This window comes from Nomascus leucogenys, chromosome 2 (genome assembly GCF_006542625.1).
Source record: "Nomascus leucogenys isolate Asia chromosome 2, Asia_NLE_v1, whole genome shotgun sequence".
In the NCBI taxonomy this organism is placed as follows: domain Eukaryota; kingdom Metazoa; phylum Chordata; class Mammalia; order Primates; family Hylobatidae; genus Nomascus; species Nomascus leucogenys.
The window spans coordinates 70,409,402-70,434,393 of NC_044382.1; the positions used below are offsets into that span (position 1 = coordinate 70,409,402).

Here is a 24,992-nt window from a genome sequence, read left to right on the forward strand (position 1 = left end):
GGGCTGCCAGCCAGGGACAAAGGCAGAGACAGAGAGAAACAAAGGAAGAGGGAAATCCCTTCTTGTTACAACCTGTGGTTTAAAGAAAAATGTGCTTTGTCACCCCTGAAGGCCTTAGAGTGAGACCCTCGGTTCATCTGGTCACAGAGCAGGACTTTTCACTTTGCAGGCCACGCCTCGAGCCCAGGCGTGGGACCCTTGTCCTGTGCGTTCTTCTGGGCCTGAAGCTTCCTCCACTTAAGCTTGCATGGAATCAGTTGGAAATGGGAAGAATCAGAGGCAATCATCTGCTGCCAAATTTGGGAGCAAACATTTTTCTTTCTGGATTTAAATAATTGCATTGCATCCCCAGCTCTGGTTCTCTTCTAAAGCCAGCCCCAGATGACATTTGGCAGGCTATCCATGGTCTGGCTCCCCACCGCCCCCCGCCCCTGCCCCCGCCCCACCGCCCTGTGGGGTTTTCTCAGAATATTTTCCTCCATGTCTGGGTAGCTGGCTTTTAAACTCGTTCAGTTTTTCTTTTTTTTCTTGTTCAGGTCTCAAATTTTATTAAATTTAAATTTTATTCCATTTCAGGCTATAAAATCTCCAAAAGTGGCTTTGAAAGTGAACAGGTTTTGGCATGCTGGAAATAGGTTACCTCCAATGCAAATAAAAGAGTCTAGCTTCCGAGTCGAACAAGGCTCCAAGGGTTGGGGAAATGCGTGGAGCAGTTAGAGACTGTGGCATAGAAATGGTCAGAGACCAATTTAAAAGCACATATATTTTAAATGAAACATTTTGTGGACATATGGAACCCATAGCTTTTGCCAAAAGCCCAATTGTGGGGATCAAGTCTTAAGAGCTAAACTTCAATCTACTACCCAAGGTGATTTTTAACAGACAAATGAAAGCTCCTTTTTGCTTTCTAGTCTAAGGGGAATCTTAATACATTTTTAAATTATTTGGCATTTTGAATTAATTTTCTTAGAATGAAACGAGATTCTTAAATTGGGATCTTGTAGGGAAAAGACAGCCAGGTAATTAGTGAACTGATCTCCTTTCCTGACACACGAATGCAAGGGGGAGGGGGAGAGTTGAACTCCAACCAAGGTGCACACAAAATCTATTTTAGAGCAAAAATTTCAAAGTAAGCAACACCATCTGTTCTTTAATTATTTCTCCTTATTAAAAAAATGTAGCTAAATTTATTTGGGTTACTTAGTTGGAAAGAAATGTCTTTAAGACCAGAACTGGAGCTATTAAAGTCAGATTGTCAGCTCTTGTTTGCTAGGTATCCAAGAACTCAAAATAGTAAAGGCATTTTAGAATTGACTTTCTTTTCCAACAGAGCTTCCTCTTGGTTAAGCAGGACATGGTTATCCAAGGCCTAGCAGATATTCCTCTGCTGCTCATATTTTGGGGCAGGGGCTATGGGATTAAGCAGAGGGTTCATGCTCTAGCAGTACAATCAAGGGAGGTAGGGGGTCTGCCTTCAAGAGGAGTCAGGCTACTGGGAGTCTCTGCCCCTTTCGGAGTTCTTGCCATTCAGCTCACTGTCCATCCTTCCATTCATCTGTCTGTCTGCCCGTCCGTCCATCCATCCGTCCATCTGTCCATCTGTTCATCTGTTCATCCATCCATCATCCATCCATCCATCCATCCATCCATCCATCCATCCATCCACCTATTCAACAAATATACCTTTAATAATACTCCTAACCTACAAACATCAGAGCTTAGCCAGCTTATCTTAACATACTTGGAACACTTACATTAGCCTACAGTTGGGCAAACTCATCTAACACAAAGCCTATTTTATAATAAAGGGAAGAATATCTCACGTAATTTATTGAGTACTGTACTGAAGTACAGTTTCTACTAAATGTGTATTGCTTTCATACCATTGTGAGGTTGAACCGTTGTACGTCTGAACATTTTAAGTCAGGGACCATCTGTAATCAGATACTCATGGACGGGCCAGGCGCGGTGGCTCATTCCTGTAATCCAGCACTTTGGGAGGCTGAGGCGGGTGGATCACCTGAGGTCAGGAGTTTGAGACCAGCCCGGCCAACATGGTGAAACACTCTCTCTACTAAAAATACAAAAATTAGCCAGGCAAGGTGGTGGGTGCCTATAATCCCAGCTACTTGGGAGGCTGAGGCAGGGAGAATCGCTTGTACCTAGGAGGCAGAGGTTGCAGTGAGCCGAGATCACATCACTGCACTCCAGCCTGGGCGACAGAGTGAGATTCTGTCTCAAAAAAAAAAAGATACTCGTGGATGAGCCTATGATTACTAACAGTAACGTGTGCTCTAGAGTCTAGACCAGTGCTGTCCAATAGACCTTTTGGCAAAGATGGAAATATTCTATATCCGTACTGTCCAATATGGTAGCCATTAGTCACATGGGTTTTGAGCATTTGAAACCTGGCTAGTGGGACTGAGGAACTGCCATTTTTTTTTTTTTTTTTTTTTTTTTTTTTTTTGAGACGGAGTCTCACTCTGTCACCCAGGCTGGAGTGCAGTGGCGCGATCTCGGCTCACTGCAAGCTCCGCCTCCTGGGTTCATGCCATTCTCCTACCTCAGCCTCCTGAGTAGCTGGGACTACAGGCACCCACTACCACGCCCGGCTAATTTTTTGTATTTTTAGTAGAGACGGGGTTTCACCATGTTGGCCAGGATGGTCTCGATCTCTTGACCTCGTGATCCACCCGCCTCAGCCTCCCAAAGTGCTGGGATTACAGGCATGAGCCACTGTGCCTGGCCAGAGCTGCCATTTTAAATTTGATTTAATTAGAAAAATTTAAAAATATTTATTTTAACAATATTTATTTATTTATTTATTTTTTTTTTTAGAGACCGGGTCTTGCCCTGTTGCCCAAGCTGGAGTACAGTGGCATGGTTACAGCTCATTGTAGTTTTGAGCTCCTGGGCTCAAGTGATCCTCTCATCTCAGCCTCTGTAGTAGCTGGGACTATAGGCGTTCACCATCATACTCAGCTAATTTATTTTTATTTTTTAAGAGTTGGGATCTCCCTATATTGCCCAGGTAGGTCTTGAACTCTTAGCCTCAAGGGATCCTCCCACATCAGCCTCCAGAGTAGCTGGGATTACAGGTGAGAGCCACTGCACTCAGCTCTTTTTTATTTTTAGACATGGGGTCTCTCTGTGTTGCCCAGGCTGGAGTGCAGTGTCTATACACAGGTGCAGTCACAGCACACTATAGACTTGAACTCCTGGGCTCCAGCGATCCTACTGCCTCAGCCTCCCAAGTAGCTGAGACTGTAGGTATGCACCACCATGCCCAGTTTGATTTATTTTTGGTTAATTTTTATTTAAATACTCACATGAGGGTAGTAGCGACTGTATTGGACAGCATGGGGTCAGCCTCACCTGGGAACTTGGTAGCAATGCAGATCCCCAGGCCCTATCCAGGCTCTGCTGAGTCAGAATCTCTGTGGGAGCCCAGGCATCTGAGTTTCAGCAATCCCTCCAGGTATTTTTATATGGCCTTGCTCTAGGAAAGGTAGGTGTGGGTGTGATGCTATCATGCGATCCATTCTGAGGGGCGGTGCATCAAGGAGTAGGGGAATTCGATTTCAACTGCACAGAAGCCTTCTGAGAAAAACGACTGATGAGCTGTGACTGAGACATGAGTAGCGAGGTGACCATGGCAGGCCTGGCACTGGATGGGGCTTTGGTGGTGGTGGTGGAACACAGCTCACCACGCCCAGCAGTGGGGAGGGCTTGGCACAGTTGATGAACTTAAAAAATGTCAGAATGTTGGAGCGAAGAGATGGAGCATTTGTGAACTGCAGCTATGCGATCCTGAAATGGTGTCTTAACCTCTCTGGGCCTCGTATTCTCTTCATTGATAAAATGGAGCTAAGCACACCTTGCTACGCACTTACCTAGTAGGGTCGAAAGATGGATGGACTCAAACTGTATGGACAAAGCATTCATGTGCACAACACAAACCGTGGGATAAGTGACATGGTGGTCTTGTTTCTTACTGAGTTTTCTTTGTTCTCTAACTGCACTGTCCCCATTTCTCCTACCTTCAGGGTCTCAGCTCTGCCTGAGCACCTCCTGCTCAGCACCACTCTCCCCAGCTGTCCTCAGTCAGGCTAAGGTGGTATCAGGCGGTCTCTGTGGCTCTGTGACCTGCACCCTGGTCTGATGGGACCTGTGTTCCTGTTGCTGCTCTGCATTTCCTTCCTGGAAAGTCCTCCCCAGGCCTCTGCATCTCTTTTATTGGGTTTATAATCTCAGGGGCCCTTTCCAGACCCTCATCTGGAAGCCCAGGATGGGCCCAGAGTGGACTTCTGCAAGTGCGTGTTAAAATCAGATGTAACCAAATGCCTTTTGGGGAAAGACTTCATAGTAATTTTAGCAGCATCTTTTCTGTTGTCTAGACCTAAGATCAGCATTTTAGGGAAAAGTGTCGAAGTAAACTTTCCCCTCCTCCCCCTGCTCTCCCCTCTCCACCTCTAGGACTCCATGCAAGGCCCTCCCTCCAGGACGTCAGGTGGCCAGAGCCTCAGGCGTGCCTCAGCTATTTGGCAGCCAAAAGTTTTGTCCATGGAAGATGCCAGACTTATTTCGAGATGGCAAATGTGGCGATGCTTCTCTGCTGGAAAGACACCAAGTGTCTGATCTCAGCCTTGGGAGTGGTATTTTGGGGAGATATTAGCAGCTTCTTATCTAAAATAGACACATGCTTTTCTTCACCCTCTCAAAAGCCTTTGCAGTCAACTGTGTCCTCAGTACTTGGGATGGTGCCTTGAGCATACTGATTGCTCAGTATAGGTTAGTCATTGCTACTGTTACTGTTATTATTATTACTTTGTTTTTCCAGGACGGAAGCATTGCTTAGGCCTCTCCTCTAGACTAAGACATTTACAATAAACGCTTTGGAATCTTCTTTTTTTTTGAGACAAGGTCTCGCTCTGTCACCCAGGCTGGAGTGCAGTGGCGTGATTATAGCTCACTGCAGCCTCAACCTCCCAGGCTCAAGCAATCCTCCTACCTCAGCCTCCCCAGTAGCTGGGACTACAGGTGCATGCCACCATGCCTGGCTAATTTTTAAATTTTTAGTAGAGCTGGGGCCTCACTATGTTGCTTAGGCTGGCAACTCCTGGGCTCAGGCAATCCTCCTTCCTCGGTCTTCCAAAATGTTGGGATTACAGGCATGAACCACTGCATCCTGCCTGAATCTTCTTTTTAAAAGAATATCCAAGGAGAGCACTATTTGACTAAAAGGAATTAGTAGCTAATGGTGGAATTTTAGTCACCTGAGCAAGACATTGCTTTATAGGGAAAAATACTTTCCAAGCACCTCTCATGTCATTTTAGCTCAATGACAAAACAAACAAACAAAAATACTCAGGACCTACTTTGAAATCCTGGGGGAAGGTTGCAGTCTGGGAACCCGAGGAGTGCCTCCAGTGTCAGGATCATTTTGTTTTCTTGGCTGCTCAGGATTAAAATTTGTTTTTGGCTAGGCACAGTGGCTCGCGCCTGCAATCCCAGCACTTTGGGAAGCCAAAGCAGGTGGATCGTGGGAGCCCAGGAGTTCAAGACCAGCCTGGCCAACATGGTGAAATCCTGCCTCCACTAAAAATACAAAAATTAGCCCAGCATAGTGGCGGGCGCTTGTAATTCCAGCTACCCAGGAGGCTGAGGCAGGAGAATCGCCTGAGCCTGGGAGGTGAAGTTTGCAGTGAGCTGAGATTGTACCACTGCATTCCAGCCTGGGCAAAAGAGTGAGACTGTCTCAAAATATATATATATATGTATATTTTTGTTTGGAATTAGAATGTAACACTTAAAATTCAGGAAAGTATGCACAAAAATCCAGATTTCTAGCTGTTCTTCAGAGCAATCAGGAGATCCAGTTCCCGTACAGCAAGGATGGGCTGGCGCTACCTGCTTATACCCAAGCCCGCGTGCTCTGTTCCTCGTACCTGTGACTCCCTGTTGTGTGCATCAAGCCCTCCGTACCCTTTAATGTTACCTGGCTGGCCCTGGAGGCCTCAAGGTTGCCATCCGAGGGTTAAAAGAGCTGGGCAGTGCTGCCCTGCCAGAGTCTGCCTGGAGCTCCTGGACCAGCCCTGCCTCCTGTTTGCTGTGTGACTTGGCGCCTGTCATACCACTTCCCTGTGCCTCAGCTTCCCCATCTGTCCAGTGGGGCACTAGACTGAGTTGTCAGTTTCCCACTGTGCCTGATGAAGCAGAAGCAGGTGCCAGGCCCCCCACTTCCGTTGTGAATTAGGTCTGTGCCTTAGATTTCTCATGGAAAGTTAGGGAACTCCCAGATAACTTCCTGTCCTGACCCTGTATCAAGATCTTTGTGCAGCTGCTGCCTGGGGGGCTGCTTTTTTTGGTTTGTTTTGGTGGAGTGGCTGGGGGTATCAGGGCAGGAAAGGGATAATAATAGTGTTATTAATGAGAATGGCCACATTTACTGAGCAGCCTATTCTCCCACTAAGGCAGGCCCTCTTTGACCCATTTTACTGATAAGAAACTCAAGTTCTGAGAGTCTGAGTAACTTGCCGAAGTTCACACAGCTGATGAGTGGCCGAGCCCCACTGTGAGCCTGGTTGGTTTCATCCCAGACCCTGAGGCCCTAACCAGCAGGCTGCCCTCCCCGAGGTGGCTTGGGAGGTGGCATTCTAGGACACACATGTGGGAAAGAGGAGGTCAGGAGAGATGCCCGCTGCAGAGTTGAGATGGCCAGTGGTCCGGGGCTGCTTCAGAAGAGACCCGACTGCCTCCTGTCGCCTCCGTCTTGCTGGCCATCCACACTCCTGGGGTGGGGGATGCCATCTCCTCCTGGCTCCTTGCTCACATGCCAGGCTCACCCCTATCAGAGCCCTGTTTTGGGTCATGCTCCTGGGTTTGAGGTAAGAGAAATGGGGTGCTAGGCCTGTCGAGCTGTAAACTCATTGTGGATTAGTTTTTTTTTTTTTTTTTTTTTTGACAATAGTGGCTTGCAAAACTTTTCTGGAGCAAATCTTATAGGAAGCCAATTGATTGGGTTGTTCAGGAGGACCTTGGAGGATTGGAGTAATTTTGTACTTCTCAGGAACAAGCGTGTTTCCTGTCTGAGCCTCAGTTGCCCACCTGAGAAAGCACAGCCCATGCCTGTCCTGCTTGCCCTCCGATCCTGTCCCATTGTTGGAAAGGGCAGGTGCAGTCTATGCTGGCACAGCCCACCCCGGTCCTGCTTGCCCTCTGATCCTGCCCCATTGTTGGAAAGGGTAGGTGCAGTCTATGCTGGGCACAGGACATGTCAGGGATGTCATCCCCGCCCCCCCCCAGAGTCCACGGGAAGGCAGATGAATCATGTCCATTTTACAGGTGATGCCTGAAAAGGTTCAGTGTTACAGGCCCCGTCTGGGGTCCCCCAGCTGCTGAGGGCTGGGCTTGCGGCCTTGACCCAGGGCCTTCTGTCTCCGAAGCCCCGGCTCCTCAGGGCCTGGCTCTTGGACCCTGGCAGCCCACAGCCTTCGACCTCACACCTTCCCTGGAACTGTCACTTCCTGCGTCCTCTGGGCTTTCCAGGAGTAAGAAGTGGGAGTTCGGCAAATCCTGCTAATGTCCTTTAGGAAGGAGCTATTTGTTTTCTTTCTCCAGCTTCTTCTGCAGGAGCCCACCTGGGGCCTCCCGGTTCTCCAAGGCATTCATAGGAGTTGGGGGGCGGATGTGGACCTCTGGCCGCTGTCCAAAGAGCTTTTGGCCTTTCCTGGGTGGCTTCTGAGTCAGCTGCAATGGCAGGACCATCCCCATGGTCTCAGCTGCTGTCTCAGCCACTGTGCTGGTTTCCTGTCCAGCAGGGTTCGGTGGTGCAAGTGACAGAAGCCAATTCTGGACAACTTAAGCCAAAAGAGACTTTAACAGGAGGCCAAGGGGGAGCCAACAGTGTGAATGCACAGAGAGATGGAGGCCTTGGGGCAGCTCTGGAGATGTGGGAGCGAGAGGGAATGGATGTTCTCTTCCAGGAACTGCCGTGGGGTAGGAGTTCGTCACCTTCCCTGTCTCCTGTGTGGCTCTGCTTGAGGATCAATCCCTGGGCAGATCTAAGCATGAGCCTGGGCCATGGCTCAGGGGAGGGCAGGGCATTTTGACTGGTGGCACACTGAGGTTAGGGTTAGGGGCGGTTCCTCAGGGCACGATCGGGGTGCTGCTGTTATCCGAGGCTGGGGCAGTGGATACCTGGAGGATGAACATGTCTGCTTGGCTGTCACTGCTCTCCTGGTGGCCTGTCCTGCCACCTCAGAAGGCTCCGGCTGCCCGGAGTCGGGGCACAGGGTGGGCTGGGGGTGAAGTGCGCCGTTGCCTATTAGGCCAGCTCTGGGCTGTGGGGTTGGAGTCACCAAGGTAGACCTGTAGGGCACCAGGGTGGGTGGGGATTTGGGGGAAGTCTAGTCTAATGTCGTTCATACACACAGGGAAATGGGAGTTCAGAGAGAGCAGCAAGAACTTCCCCAAAGCCCCACCACTTAGTAGGGCTACAGCTAGGGGAGTGGACCAAGGTGGGAAGGCAAAAATGCAGCACCCCAAGGCAAGCATGGGTGCCCCTGGTGGTGTGGCAGGGGGTTTAAGTAGACCACACACACATTTTTAAACACACGAATTGCTAATGAATGCACAGGGAGCAAAATTAGAAACTCCCCCAGCCACCCACTGTCCTCTTGGAGGCCACTGCTGGTCCTAGTTTCTTGTGTCTGGTTCCAGGGCAATTTACATGTGTTCAGACACATGAAAATGTGTGTCATTATCTCCCCTCCGCCACACAAATGAAAGTACACCATACAGCCCCTCACCCTTTCTCACTTTCCAGACTGTGAGAAATGATTCCAAATCAGCTACTTCAGTACTGCTTCAGGACTTCATTTATTCATTTATTTAGGTTTTCTGAGATGGGATCTCACTCTGTTGCCCAGGCTGCAGTGCAGTGGCACAATCACAGCTCACTGCAACCTAGAACTCACAGGCTCAGGAGATCCTCCCACCTCAGCCTCCTGAGTAGCACATGCCACCACACCTGGCTAATTTTTGTATTTTTTGTAGAGATGTGCTCATCCTGTTGCCTGGGCTGGTCTTGAACTCCTGGGCTTCCAATGATCCACCCACTTTGGCCTCTCAGAGTGCTGGGATTACAGGCATGAGCCACCATGCCCAGCCCCCTTATCCCAGTCTTTATCAGTAGCGTTGGCTATGCCCTCTCTCTCCCGTCTCATAGCCAGCCAGGCAGCAGGTGCCTGTAGCTTCTAGAAAACAACCAGGTAGATGGGGAACGTGGATGTGGGGGAGCCAGGACCCTCTAGCCCAGTGGCTTGGTGTGGGATTTTAAATTGCATAGATCTGGGTTTGAATCCCAGCTCTGCCATTTGCTGGCTGTGTGACCCTGAGCAAGTGTCTTAACCTCTCTGAGTATAGGTTTTCTTGCCTGTGCAATGAGGATGGTTGAGGACTCCCCGCAGGATCCCTAGGAAGGTGACACGAGTGCTCTGTGTGTGGAGCACCCCCCCTAGTCGCTGGTGCTCAGCAGAGTTTTGATTGTGGTGGCACCAGAGGTCTGCTCCCTGTCACAGGCCTAGGGGCAGGAGGAAAGGGAGAGGAGAGTGGGACAGAGCCTGCTTCTCTGCCCCTGTGGCATCCATCCCAGATGAGCAAATGGCTCTCAGCGGGGCATGGGGGACGGAATCTCTTTCTGGCTGGCGGTGGCCGGCCAGCCTCAGGGCAGCTGCCCTGTTCCCAGATCTGGGGTTCCAGGCTGGGTGGCTGAGGCGGGCGGTCAGGCGGGGCCTGGGCAGCTGACAGGGCCTCTGGGGGCGGGGGTGGGGGTAGGAGGCCAGCTGTAGTCCTGGAGCAGCAGAGAGCCAACTCAGACTTTAACCCATTCCAGTCCTGCGGAGATGGCTGCTCTTCCAGGCCCTGAAATGGCTCCCTTTTCTTTCAGTAGCCTCGTTTGCGCTGTGAGCTCCTTGTCCGACCAGGGGGTCTGTAGTCTGCAGTGCAAGGACTGTATTTGGACTGCTAGAAGTTTGGTCAGCCTGTCTAAAAATTGGAATGATTCCTATAAATATTCAGATCTCTGGTCTCCCTGGAGAAACCGGAAGATGGGAGCCTGCTAAGCACACTCTGGGTGGCAGCGTGGGCTGGGCTGGGCTGGGGGTAGAGTGGTGCCATTGTCTCCTCCACCCCCAGTATTTATTTCTGGTACCTACTTATTTCCCCTTCGATCATTTGAAATCCCATCAAGGCCAACTCTAACTCCTCTCCTGGCTGTGTCTTGACTTGCTTGGGGGTCTCTCTACCGCTGCTTGGTCCCCTCCCATGCCGGGAGCCTCACTACCCGCCAAGCAGACCTCCCTTCATTGCCTCTGCTGATAGTGTCCCATCTGTTTCTTCTTGAAATCTTTCTGTAGTGCCTTCCGCTGGTTGGTCCCGGTTTGACCCCTTGAGGCCACACAGCCAGCGCAGTCTGTCTTCGCTGTGACAGCCCTTCAGATGCCTGAAGACAGCTCTGAGGGCCCCCTGAGCCTACCCCTCTGGGCTGAACAGCATCAGTTCCTTCACTTCCTCCCCCAAGATGTGGTTTCAAGACCCCCCATTACCCTGATGCCCCTCCTTAGCCACGTCCTCGTGGGCCCGTGAACTTCTTGTGGCCGGACTCTCAGCGCTGCCCTGCACACCCCGAGGGCTTCAAGACCACTCAGACATGCCCCAGGTCCCACTTGTGTTGAAGGAGAGAAAGTGTAAATGCACAGAAAGTGTCCGGTAGGGCCGACTGCCCTCAAATACCCACGGCATTTCCGAGGGGGGCATTATAGGTGGTTTTATTTTTCCCTGAGTACTCACCTGTATTTATATATTTTTCCTGCAATCTGGAAGATTAAAAAAGTAACAAAGCAAAGGGCTTGTGATGAATTCATTTTAACCAACTCATGGCAGTTGCCTGTGGTGATGAGGCCCTGAGCTGGGAGTGAGGGGCAAGGAGGAAGAACAGGATGGGGCTGTCCCTTAGGGAGCTCACAGCATAGGGGACCCTGATGCACCCAGGGGTCTCAGCTGAGTCGGGTCCTCAGAGAGGATTATGGGGACCAGAGGAGGAGGCGTCTGTTTATCCAAGGATCTGGGAAGGCCTCTTGGATTGCGGAGGTCTGGTGGAGGCCTCCAACATGGCGGGGGTGTTTTGGGTAATGAGAGCAGCAGTGGCAGAGGTCCTGAGACAGGAAGGTGTTTGCCTGGAAGGGAGCAGGTGGGTGCATGGCTTGGAGCATCAGGAGGTAGGAAGGGTGTGTGGCAGGGCCGGGGGCAAGGGGCTGGCAGAGGCCACTCTCTGGCTGTCCTCTTTGGGGTGAGGAGTCTGTGAGCCTGGTAACGTGTTCTTTCTTCTAGATTATCTCCAGGTGCCAGGACTCCCCCAGCCTCCCCGACCCCAGACCACCCCGGACCTCTGGGGCCTCTCCTTGTGTTTGTCTTCCCAAGGGTGGACCAAACCTTCAGTGTGCATTTCCCAGTGGGGAAGGGGTGCTGTCAGCAGGAGATGGGGCCTGGGAAGACCTTTGACACATGGTTGCCCCTGTCCTCCAGGGAAGGAGCTGGGGGTGGGAGGAGAAAATGGGTGGGCGCAGGCTGGGGGCCTGGGTCCTGACAGCCGGGTGAGCTCTCACGCTCACGGGGTTCAGAAGGCTTCCCTGGTGTCCTGCTAAGAGCTTCCGGGTGGACCCTCCAGCCCCAGACCCCCTGGTTTCTTTGTCTCCAGTCTCAGGAGCAGGCTTCAAATGCCTCAGGGCTTGAGGGAGGCACTTTGGAGGCCATCAGAAGTGGAAGCAGGAATGCTTTTACCAGCTGTGCTAACCCACCCGGGGGTCCCCACCTCTCCCCTCTGGGAGCCAGCGTGTGGTCCGCTAGGGGAGGAGGAGGCAGCCACATCTGTGTTCGCAGGTGCAGAGCAGAGCCTCTGGGACCTTTCTCTCGCATGCTCCTTTTCCCCAAAGTCCCCCTCTCGCCTTCTTGGGGGTTCCAGGACCAGCAGGATCTGGGTGTGAGTTCCACTACACACAGGCTGCACCAGCTTGTGTGTAGTGGAACGCAAGGCTTCTCTGAGGCCTCTCTGCCTGGGTGGGGAGCTTGAACCTGCTGCCGCCCGCTGGAGCATGGCACTGTGGGTGACACACAGAGCATGGGACCACTGCAGCCTATGCCACTTTGCACGAGGCAACTTTTCCAAGGGCCCCCAGGGCCAGCCCCTGCCAGCCGTGGACCAGATGTGCTTTTTCTGATGGTGTGGGAGAGCTTCTCTGTGTGGGTGTCCTCGCATTATGTGTGGGCCGCTATGTTTTGATCGAAGGGAGCCAAACTGATTTTCCTGGCCCATCTCTCCGCCATTCGAAGCAGAAAGTTAAATAAACACAACCAAGTATTATCACAGGACATGCGGAAAATGAACTTGGTCCCTATGGGTGGCCACATCTGGCAAGTGTGGGGCTGTGCAGGGCTGTGGGATGAGACAGATGTGATTGGGGCAGGGAGGGCTCAGTTGTGCCCCCTGCTCAGGGACGTGCCTCCTGCCAGGGGCTCTGGCCCTCAGTGGTATCCTTTCCCATCGCTGAACCTTTCTGAGGCTGTGCCTTCTGGCTTGGCTTCCCCTGAGCCTTGCCGCAGCCTGGTGGGTCTCTCTGGCCCTGTCTGGTGTGTGTAGGGAATGCACAGCTGGGCCCTGGGGGCAGGTGGTCAGGCGCACTTGGGAAATAGTTGCACTTGTCATGGTTTCCACCCCTCTCCACCCTTATGCTAAGGGCCCTGGAGGTGGATGAGCCACGGGTTGGGGGAGTGCTTCACTGCATGCCAGAGTGTGTAGCCGGCATGTCCCCCGCCCCTCCCACTGTCCTCTGCCCAGCACTGCCCTTGGCATGCAATAGTCAGCCCTTGCTGAACTCCAGTGGGCTGAGTGGGTTCCCGGAGATCCATTTAGGACAACTGACATGCACCTCTTTATCAGAGGGGTCCAGCACTTCTCATGCCCACTGTCCCCAAAATGGGACATTGCATCGGAGGCTTGTGGGATTCAGGTGGCTGATAGGTGAATGGTTCTCTTTTCTTCATACTTATATATATTTATTCCTTCATCTGTTAGGAACATGTTACTTCTTATGTTTATTTTATTGTCTATTAGAAAAATTGGGCCTGGCATGATGGCTCACACCTGTAATCCTAGTGCTTCCAGGGGCCAAGGCAGGAGGATTACTTGAGGCCAGGAGTTCAAGACCAGCCTAGACAACATGTTAAAACCCTGTCTCTACAAAACATTAAAAAATTAGGTAGGTGTGGTAGTGCACATTTGTAGTCCCAGCTACTCAGGAGGCTATGGCGGGAGGATGGTTTGAGCCCAGGAGGTCGAAGCTGCATTTAGCTATGATGGAGCCACTGCACTCCAGCCTTGGTGACAGAGCAAGATTTTGTCCCTATAAAAAAAAAAAAAAAGAAAGAAAAATTGTTACTAGCTCACCAAATGTGTGATTTCTTGAGTAACGCTGCTTAGGGAGAACCTAGACAAAATGGAATGTAAGAAAAAGCAGGGAGTTGATGGGAAGAAAAGCATCCTGTGACTCTGAGTGCAGGAGGTGTGTCCTCCTGGCAGGAGTTGTCTGGGGAGGTCCCTGCCAGCCCTGGGGCAGGGACAGCGGAGAGGCTGAGTTGCTGCTCTGGAGCCTGTACCCGGGCAGACCCTGCCACGGCACCTGGGATGGTTGGCATGCTTAGTGAAGGTTTTGGGGTTGTCTTGGGATGGCAGGCAGGTTTGGAGTAGGGAGGGCCTGCCTTGGTGGGACCAGCTGCCAGGCGGAGCTGCCTGGGGTCCCCTGAAGGCCTTCTCCACGTGCAAGCTCCCCACGGTGGATGGGCAAAGGGGCCAAGTCGGAAGCACATCTGTGCCAGTGAAATGTCCCCCTCCCAAATCAGACATTAAAAATACAAACTCCTTAAGCCGTGAAGTACTGTGCTTGCCCCTACCCCGGGGTGTCTTTGTGGAATGAAAAAGTGTTTGGAACCAGACATTACAGTTCATTTCTGTGGAAGGCTTAGGCTTTTATTTTTTATTTTTTATTTTTTTTGAGATGGAATCTTGCTCTGTCGCCTAGGCTGGAGTGCAGTGGGCTATCTCCGCTCACCGCAAGCTCTGCCTCCCGGGTTCACGCCATTCTCCTGCCTCAGCCTCCCGAGTAGCTGGGACTACAGGCATCTGCCACCACACCAGGCTAATTTTTTGTATTTTTAGTAGAGATAGGGTTTCACCGCATTAGCCAGGATGGTCTTGATCTCCTGACCTCATGATCCGCCTGCCTCAGCCTCCCAAAGTGCTGGAATTACAGGCGTGGGCCACCACCCCCCGGCCTGGCTTGGGCTTTTAATATGAAAGAGAAGGAAGATGATGTGTGTGGAGTTAGTACTACTGTGGTGTATGTTTAAAATTGCTAAAATAGTACATTTTATGCTGTGCACTTTTTTTTTTTTTTGGAGACAGAGTCTTGCTCTGTCCCCCAGGCTGGAGTGCAATGACACGATCTCGGCTCACTGCAACCTCTACCTCCCGGGTTCAAGCGATTCTCCTGCCTAAGCCTCCCCAGTAGCTGGGATTACAGACGTGCGCCACCATACCCAGCTAATTTTTGTATTTTTAGTAGAGACGGGGTTTCACCATGTTGTCCAGGCTGGTCTTGAACCCCTGACCTCGTGATCTGCCCGCCTCGGCCTCCCAAAGTGCTGGGATTACAGGCGTGAGTCACAGCGCCTGGCCTGCTGTGCATTTTTTTTTTTAACCGCAAAAAAAGTATGAGGAAGAAGAGCAATGTGTAAAAAGAGAGATGGATGGGTGATCTGTGTGTTCAGAACCAGATGGAAGCACACACACACACGTCATACATACACAAATCAGTTTTCAATGACAGACTCAGTTTCCTCTGCTCGTGTTTAAAATAAACCACATGTATAACAAGGAACTGACATTTATTTACAGTATGTTAGCACAGAGGACAAGCTGTTAAGGGGTTGTAAAAAAAATATTAGTTTCTACTTTATAGTGCTTTTTCTTCAAATGAAAGTGGAAAGAAGGAAAGAGAGTGGGGTGCCGATCTTACCCGCTTCTTCCTTTCCACCTGAAACAGCAAACAGACCTGGGCAGATGGGAGTCCTCTGTACCATACCCTGAGTGAGGGGCTGGGCCCCAGGCTGATGTGCCCACTGTCAGGTTCCTGACATACAGGCTGCCACTTTCATCTGGCGGTTGTGTGGGCTGTTGTGTGGCCCCTCTCTGGGGCGCTGGGGTGCCCTCCGCTCCACCACCTTCCATCAGCATTTCCCAGCTGGTGGGCAAGAGCCCAGTGTTGCCCCCGAAACAGGATGCAGGGGCCAGACCCCATCGTAAATCCACATTTATATGCTGCATGTTTCTGGTTAACCAGACCACGCAGAGATGACTGTATGAAATGAAATACATGTATGAACGAGGAGATTAACCTCAGGGAGAGATGAGATTAAACAGGAGGGCAGCCCGGGAGGCTGGGGGCCCTCCCTGTTGAGGTCCAGGCAGGCGGTTCCCCAGAAAGGGAATTTTCCACACACATTGCAACCCTGGATGGACTGGCTGGGGGCACAGAAAGGAATCATCCTATTTTATGTTGCTCGCTGGATGCCAGGCACTAAGCTGAGATCTTTACCTGTGTTATTTCACTTTGTCTTTAAGATAAACGGAATTTTTTAAATCCCCATTTTATAGACATGGAAATAAAGACTCGAAGAGTCCATTACCCAAGGGTGCACAGCAAGCAACAGGTGGAGTTTATGATCAACGTGGGCGGGCACACCCAATACTGACCTCTACAGACTGGTCACTGGAGGATTCAGAAAAGAGGAGTCATTTCAACCCTTAACCTGCCTGGCGAGCTTCGCCTTATTTTGAGAAGGTACAGGCAATCTGGGAAGCTCGGCCAGTCAATTACTGTTTGTTTCGAAGGGGCCGAGAGAGGCAGGATGGTCTGGTGAACTTCAGAGCCATGTAGACCTAGCTTCAAATCTGGGTTCTATCTCCCTCTGCTTCCATAATTTGGTCCACTTAAAAAAATTAATTTAGCCCCTGGTTTTTCCATCTGTAAGATGAGTACCTACCTTTGTAGGGCCATTGGGAGGATCAGCATGAACCTGGTAACGTGTGAAGAGGTGGCTCAGTGTGTTCTCACTACAGGTATGTGATGGTTGTCACTAGTGTCTCTGATGTGCGCAGTCTGCTGCCAAGTGAACTGGAAGGTGGGAGAAAGAGGAGATGGAGAGGCTTTCCCTAAAGGGGTTGAGAGTATGGTTGGGGGCAACATATAATGCTGTGGGATCTTGGGAGGCTGAGGCAAGTGGATTACCTGAGGTCAGGAGTTCGAGACCAGTCTGGCCAGCATGGGGAAATCCCATCTCTACTAAATATACCAAAATTAGTCGGGCGTGGTGGCAGGCACCTGTAATCCCAGCTACTTGGGAGGCTGAGGCAGGAGAATTGCTTGAACCCAGGAGGTGGAGGTTGCAATGAGCCAAGATCAGGCCACTGCACTCCAGCCTGGGCGACAGAGTAAGACTCTGTCTCAGAAAAAAAAAAAAAAAAAAAAAAAAAAAAAGCTGTGGGATCAGGGTTTCCATTTGCCAGGAACTGGGTATTGGGTCCTGAACCATGCACTTTATGCACACCGTCTTGTTTGATCTTCAGAGCTAACTTGCAGGGTTGGTGTGCACAGGGTTGGTGTGTTACTTGATTTGTCCAAGTCACACAGCAAAATGTGGTGGATTGGGATTTGATCCTGAGGCATCTTGCTTCAATTACACCCTGCTGCAGGTGAGAACTAACTTCTGTCCATGGCTGGAGAAGACTTCTTGGAGGAGGTGACCTTGAGCTCTGGGCAGTGTTTCTGACCAGGAGAGGAGGTGGCCTTGTAGCCTGTGGTCAGGCTGACTCTGGGGACTTGGATGAGGAGCTGGAAGCCCTGGGCCTGTTTCCAGGTCTCCTCATAAGCTGGATCCCAGGTGATGCTAGGCTGGGTGGGGTGGGGTGAGGCTACCTAGCTTTCCTCTAGTATTGATTTCTTTGCTTAGTTAAATTCAATTTGATTAGCTTTTTTTCTGAACTTTACTTTTGAGCAGGAAAACTTGCTTACATTAAAAAAGAGACCCATGGACTTTTAAGATTTTGTCCACAATTATCATTCTTCCTGAAAATGGGATTTGCGTATTAGTGTAAAAAAATCAGAATTTTAACTCTGATTGAAGTAGAAACTCATCTGACGGCAGGGTGCGGTGCCTCAGGCCTGTAATCCCAGCACTTTGGGAGGCCGAGATGGGCAGATCACCTGAGGTCAGGAGTTCAAGACCAGCCCAGCCAACATGGTGAAACCCCATCTCTACTAAAAATATAAAATTAGCTGGGCGTAGTGGCGTGCATCTGTAATCTTAGCTACTGGGGAGGCTGAGGCAGGAGAATCACTTGAACCTGGGAGGTGGAGGGTGCAGTGAGTTTAGATCTCACCACTGCACTCCAGCCTGGGCGACAGAGGGAGACTCTGTCTCAAAAAAAAAAAAAAAAAAAAAAAAAGAAGAAACTTATCCTAGCCCTGGGCTGGTTCCCCACTCCTGAGTCTGCTCTGGGGCTATGGCTGTGGAGGCAGAGACCCCACCTTGAGCTCCGGGCCGTGGGCCTGCCTTTCCCCTTCCCTAGCTCCCTGCCCCTCCTTTGTGTCTGCACTCCAGGTCCTCACGATTTCTACTTGGTTTTGTCTTGTTCTGAGTTTGGGATGCATTTAGCAACCTCCAGCATACCGTAGTTTGTTCATTAATTCATTCACTCACTCACTCAGCTCCTGTGTGCCAGCCCTTGAGGGGCACAGTGACGGGTAACACTTGTCACTATGGATTCACTGTCTAGTGGTTGAAGGTCAAAACCCAATTTCCTTTTCTCATCTCTCTCATGCTACCTAGCACAGAGTTCTAGGTAGCCTAGAGGTGCTCAGTGCTTGTTAAAGGAGGAAATGGCCGAATGCCTCCTGGTAGTGTATCCCAAAAGCCTAAAAATGGGTACACTCTTTGTCCTAGCAATCAAGCTTCTGAACTAATCCTAAGGAATATTATTGATTATAGAGGAGGAGACAGCTGGAAATAGCCTGGCTATCCAGCAACAGGATATTGGTTATTTGGAGCCTCCTGTGATGGGACTCAGGCCATCATTGATAATAGTGTTGGTCTCTGTTTTTTTTATTTTTTTGAGACAGGGTCTGGCTGTGTCACTCAGGCTAGAGTACAGTGGTGCCATGATAACTCACTGCAGCCTTGACTTCCTCGGCTCAAGTGATCCTCCTGCCTCAGCCTCCTGAGTAGCTGCGACTACAAATGCGTGCCACCATGCCCAGTTAATTTTTTTTTATTTTTCCGTAGAGACGGAATCTCGATATGTTGCCTAGGCTGTTCTCGAACTCCTGGCCTCAAGTGATCCTCCCACCTTGGCCTCCCAAAATCTTGGAATTGCAAGTGTGAGCCACCGGGCTGGGCCTTGGTCTCTGTTTTTGATGTGAAAGGATGTTCACTGGGTACTGCTGAGTTAGAAAAGTGGAATACAGGGCACTACGTGTTTTTAATATTGTAACAATGTGTTTACATACTGGAAAGTTGTGCTTTTAGTTTCTTCATTTTAACTCACATGTACTTATGTCAGAAACTTTTACAGAAAGAAAGAGATGTTTGTTCTAGGAAACAATAGGCAAAGGGCCACTTGGAGTGAATTCTGTGTTTCTGACATATTTGGAACATAGGGGCAAAGCCTAGGCAGGGCGGGGTGGGGTGGGTGGGAGAGCTGGGGTCTCTGTGGCATCCTAGGCTGGCTGCAGCTCCCCGCTCTGCTGCCAAAGCCCCTTCTCTCCTTCCTCCTCCTCCTCCTCCTCCTGTGACACTATGCCTTTGTCCCATGGTGCGCTGATTGTGCACATTTCTTCCGCTTCGCAGTGTCCTGTTCGGTAGCTTGATGTTGGCTGCAGTGGGGGCATTTACACTGCAGAAAGTGGCAGACCCTACAAACCAGAGCCTCTTGTTCTCCTGGAGAGCCCCCTGTTAGACATTGACCAGCACACCATTGTCTCTCATGGTTTCACCCCAAGGATCTTGAGTGCTTGGGGAGACCCAAGAGATGAACTCTCCTCTTCTTAGGGTCTCCTGGGGCTGGCACAGGGAGGGACCTAAGGATCTTAAGGCTCATGGGAGCGGGGCAGAGCGAGAGAGAGGGAGAGTCCAGTCCTATGTTGGCTGATCCTACTCAATCTGGAACCAGAGCTGCTGCCTGTTGGAGGCAGAAGTGAAATCAAGGGATTAAGAATTCTATTCCCGGCTGGGTATGGTGGCTCACTCCTGTAATTCCAGCACTTTGGTAGGCTGAGGCGGGAGGATTGCTTGAGGCCAGGAGTTCAAGACCAGCCTGGCCACACAGTGAGACGCATCTAAAAAAAATTAAAAATTAACTGACTGGGTATAATGGCATGTTTCCCTAGTCTCAGCTACTTGGGGGGCTGAAGTGGGAGGATCACTTGAGCCCAGGAGTTTGAGGCTGCAGTGAGCTCTGATCACACCACTGTACTCCAGCCTGGGTCACAGAACAAGGCTGTATCTCTAAAAAAATAAAAATCCAGTCCTGGCTATACCCCATCCTAGCTCCGTGACTTTTGACAAATTGCTTAACCTTAGTTTTCTCATCTGTAAAATGGGGTTAATAAATGTACTTACTCATAGGTTCTAACTTAAGCACACATCAAAATCATTTATTGGTCTTGCAAAAACACAGATTCCTGAGTCCCACCCTCAGATATTCTGATTTTGTAGGTCTGGGATGGGGTCTGGGATTCTGCATTTCCAACAAGCTCCTAGGTAATGCTGCTGTTGCTGGTCTGGAAACTATATTCTGAGAATTACTTTGTGCAACCGAAGTGCACATCACAGTGTGTGGCGCATGTGAGGGCTCAGTTGCACTTCACTGCTTATTCAGAGGTGGGCAGCATTGTCCAGGAGGATTCCAGGGCCTGGAAGCTAGAACACCGGGTTCTGAGTCTGCTTTTGCCGCCTCGTCTGCGCCCCCAAGAGAGCTATTTCTCTTATTTGGGACTCTGTTCTTCCTTCTGTGAAATGGGTCAGTAAAGCCCTGACTTTCAGGCAGGAGCTGAGGAAACATCTGTAAAAGCCTTCAGTGCCAGACAGTTCTGGTGCAGGGTGGTGGGGAAGGACATGAGGGACCTGGGCCAGGCTAGCGTCTGTCTCCTCACCCACATGGGACTGGCACAGAGGGACAGGCTGTGGCAGGGCACGCTCTCCTCAGTCCCCCGGGGCTGCCAACGTACCCAGGCTTGGCTCCTCTTCTGACAGAGCTGCGAGGGACTCTTTAGAAGAAGAAAAAAGACATTGTTTTAATTCACGTGGGTTCTTGCCTTTGCAATGTTGTCTTCAGTTCTTCTCAGTTCCTGATTCGGGCTTTCCACTAACATTGCCACATCAGGTGGCTTTGCGATATTCAGTTTCCTTTTCTTTTCCTACCCCGTGGCTGGGCTGGACCAGGGCAGAACGAGGGGTGAGTGGCTGGGTGTTCACGGCTCCCCTTTTTCCTTCCCTTCCCTCTTTTGCCTTTGAGCGGAAGCCATGCTTGGAAACATCCGCCCTGGCCTGGGAGTCCATGGCTGGCATCCGGACAAACGCTGTGGCTCCCTGGGGCTTTGTTTCCTCACCAGAAAAGTGAGGATTTTAAGGGCTCCCTCTGAGGGGGCCTGGGAGGATGAAAGGGGAGCCAGTAGGTGGGATACCCAGCACTGTGCCAGGTGCCACTTGGGCTCAGTGAAGGGTGGCCTTTCCTGCTCACGTTGGGCACATCCTCAAGTGTGTGTGCAGGAGTGTGTGTGTGTGTGTGTGTCATGCCCAGGTGCTTGCAGGGAAGTTCTATGGACCAGAACAGAGAAGCCCAATAGATTTTAACCCTTGCTGTTGAGACTTTTGAAGCTGCATCTGTGCCAAATTAGAGAAAGAACCCTGATCAGTTGGCAATATCTATGGCGGGTGCAGGATAGAGGAGCTGGGGCAGGTGTTCCACGTGTGTGCTGTCCCAGGTCTAGTGGAAAAACCCTTTTCCTAGTACCTCCCAAGGAGGGAGGATCACATGAGGCCAGGAGTTTGAGACCAGTCTGGGCAACATAGTGAGACCCCATCTCTACAGAAAAATATCTTTTTTTTTTTTTTTTTTTGAGACAGAGTCTCATTCTGTCACCCAGGCTGGAGTGTGGTAGCACAATCTCTGCTCACTGCAACCTCTGCCTCCCAGGGTCAAGCGCATCTCTTATCTCAGCCTTTCAAGTAGCTGGGATTACAAGTGTGCATCCACATGCCCAGCTAATTTTTGTGTTTTTTGTAGAGACAGGGTTTTGCCATGTTGGCCAGGCTGGTCTTGAACTCCTGGCCTCAAGTGATCTGCTTCCCAAAGTGCTGGGATTACAGCTGTGATCTCCCACGCTTGGCCAGAAAAATATAACAATTAACCGGCGTAATGGTGTGTGCTTATGGTCCTAGCTACGCAGGAGGATCCCTTGAGCCCAGGAGTTTGAGGCCGCAGTGAGCCAAGATGTCACCATTGCTCTCCAGCCTGAATGACACAGTGAGAACCTGTCTTAAAAAATAAAATAAAACAAAACAAAACAAAGAAAACTTCAAGTGTTTCACGCTCATTGTCCTATTTTACACATCATCATCATCATCATGTTTTTATTAGGGAGAGATGGAGGAGAGGAGTCACCTTTCTGCAGAGTTGCCCAAGATACAGATTTTACTGGGGTTAATGTCTGCTCCTTCTGCAGAGATCTCCTAGCCTTTCTCTTTTGGGGTGATGATGGGGAACAGGAGGGTGAGAGGGAGATGAGCTGGCACGGAAGCTGAGCCCCTTGGTTGTCACCTCCAAACAGTTCCACATTTAGGGACACCATCCCTGCACTGTAATGGGAACAGGAAAGCAGTGATGCTGAGGCAGCTGTGTCTCTAGCTGGGCATTCCTGTGGGTGGGGCGGGGTGGGCTAAATCTCAGTGGGAAATTTGATCTCCCTGCTCAAAACTCAGCTCTCCTGTCTTTCCAGGGAGAGTGAAACCTCAGCAGCCAGCCAGGAACCTGGCAGGAGAAGGGGAGCTTGAATTATCCCAGGAACATGAGCTCACATTGATTGCATATTTCCCTGGAGCTAAGTGCTTTGGGGTATCATCTCATTTCGTTCTCTCCATCCTCCTGCGAGGTTGGTATTCTGATTATCCCCATTTTACAGAGACGGAAGATCAGGGTGGATCAAGTCTCTTGCCTGAGATCTGATGGCCTGTAAGTGATCACTTGGGGGACAGCAGCCTATTCCAGAGCCCACTTCCCACACCCCGACATTTTATAGTGTCTCTCCAGGTTCCCTCCTCTACCTCACTGCCGTAGCTAGATGAGCTCTGTTGTGTGACTTCTGCAAGGGTCACTTTTCCTGTAAGGACAGATGAACTTCCTTTTTGGAATTCTTCGATTATTCCCTGGTGTCTTTCTGTTCTATTTTATGTATAGCAAGGCAAGGAGAGGAAGGGGCACAGTGGCTAAGCAAGGTTTAGGCTTTTAGCCCCTCTGCCTACAATTCTCCAGGGCAACAGTTTATGAGGAGTCTCTAGTAGCCTGGCAGCTTCCAGAGGTGCTGGTTCTAAAGTCAGTTTAAGGAGAAAGTCAAGCATTGCCAAAATGGCGCCGACATGGAGACCCACTGACCATCTATCAGTAATTCTTAGTAATGGTTTTTCTTTGCATATTGGAATATTCTGCTTTAATTTTTTTAAAAATTGTATGTATTTATTTTTAAAAAGTACTAGATTGGATAGAAGAAGATTTCTGGTTAGGAGTTGTGTTGTCTGAAAACAGATTTCTTTTTTATTTTGTTTTGTTTCTGAGACAGAATCTTGCCCTGTCACCCAGGCTGGAGTGCAGTGGTGTGATCTTGGCTCACTGCAACCTCTGCCTCTTGGGTTCAAGCAATTCTTGTGCCTCAGCCTTCTGAGTAGCTGGGATTATGGGTGTGCATCATCACACCCAGCTAATTTTTGTATTTCTAGCAGAGATGGGGTTTCACTATATTGGCCAGGTTGGTCTCAAACTCCTGAGCTCAAGCCATCTGCCCACCTCAGCCTCCATAAGTGTTGGGATTACAGGCATGAGCCTCTGCACCTGGCTTTCTTTCTTCTTTTAACAGATAGGGTCTTGCTCTATCACCCAGGCTGCAGTGCAGTGATGTGATCATAGCTCACTGCAGCCTTGAACTCCTCCTGGGCTCAAGTGATCCTCCCATCTCAGCCTCCCGAGTTGCTGGGATGACAGGCACATACCACCATGTCTGGTTACTTTTTAAATTTTTTAGGGAGATAGGATCTTGCTATGTTGCCCTGGCTGGCCTGGAACTCCTTGGCTCAAGCAATCCTCCTGCCTTGGCCTCCCAAAGTGCTGGTACCATAGGTGTGAGTGACTGTGCCTGGCCTAAAAAATAGGTTTCTTTAAATACTAGACCCAGCCTCCTTTTGGTGAGATGCCCATATATTGGGGGGCAGGATGTGGACAGAGAGACCCATGAGACAGAGTCAGAGGGTCCTGTCCCTTTCACCCTCACTTCGGGGCATAATGGCAGGTGATCTTACCTGTGCTGTTGAAACAGCTTGTTCTCTTTTCAGCAAGTGGTCAGGGTGAATCATGAGAGTTAAACAAAGGTAATTATAATGTGACTGTCATATCATGGCTTTTCTGAGGGTCTGAGCTTGGTGCCAAGGGGCCTGTCAGTGGAGGTGTTGGGTGGTTTTAGCTTTAGCTGCAGGGAGCCTTGGCTTTTGCATGCAATCACCCCCACCCCACCCACTGCCTGAACACATCGCCACCTGAAAGGAGCCTGGAGGATGTGGGCTTCCTTGTTGGGTTTGTCTGCACTTGACCCTGGTCATTTGACCTAGGAGTGTGATGCCAAAGATGATCATGGGCTGTAGAAAAGTGATTGGCTATGCTTTTGTGCAAAGGAATGGGCACCCCTTTCTCTGGGCATTCGCAGCCCTGCACCCAGGACACAGTGCTGGGTAGACAGAGTGTGGGTCACATTTCAGCTCTTTCTCGCCACTTTTGCTTGGCCTTCTGTGCAGTGCTTGGCCTTCTGTGCAGTGCTTGGCCTGTACCGCTCTACCTGCTGGGCCTCCCTGCCTGGTCTATGCTTTTCCGTTCCTGAAGGTTGCTCAGTAGTAAGTCAGGAGCAGTGATGATCTGTTTCATGCTTGACAATGAGACTTGGGGCTCTTGCTGTCCTCTTTACCTGTCATGACCTTGGCCTGCAGTGTGTGAGAGGGTTTCCCTAAGGGTGAGCTAAGGAGGGGCAGTCACGTGCCCCTTGCCTGGCCACCACCTCTGCTGGGACAGGGATGTCTCTGGGGAGGCATGGGATGCTGTAAGGGTGGGATCATCCCAGGGGCCAGCAAAGCATGGGGAGATTTCCCAAGGCCTTGGGGAAAGTAGCTGAGAAAACTTCGCAAATGAGAGCCATTGGTCTATGGGTGCTTAAAGTTATTTTGGTGATGGAGGTGGTTCTAGATCTTCTGATGAAATCTATGGATCCTTTCCCCAGAACAGTGCGCTTCTGTGCCTGTGTGCAGCAGCTCACACCCAGAGCCTTCTTCCAGCCTTGAAGCCAGGCTAAGCAAGTGGCCCTAGCGTGGATTTTGGAGTTCAGAAAGGAGCATTCTGGGTTCTTCCCTGGCCCTACTAGAGGCCTCCTCTGACCCTTGGACCAGCACTAGCTTCTGTTTGTCTCTCATTCACCTCCTGCCACTGTCTGCCTCAGAATCTGTCCCCCGAGCTTTCCTGCCTTTGACCTGAACCTTCTCTGCCAAAACACATCTTGCCTGACTTTGAC

At 50.5% G+C, this 24,992-nt stretch overlaps 1 protein-coding gene across 3 annotated transcripts in view; it reads left to right on the forward strand.

Annotated features, from left to right (window-relative positions):
• Positions 1 to 24,992, forward strand: part of ZNF423 (zinc finger protein 423) — a 369,635-nt gene that overhangs the window by 36,539 nt on the left and 308,104 nt on the right. The gene's annotated exons all lie outside the window — the stretch shown is intronic.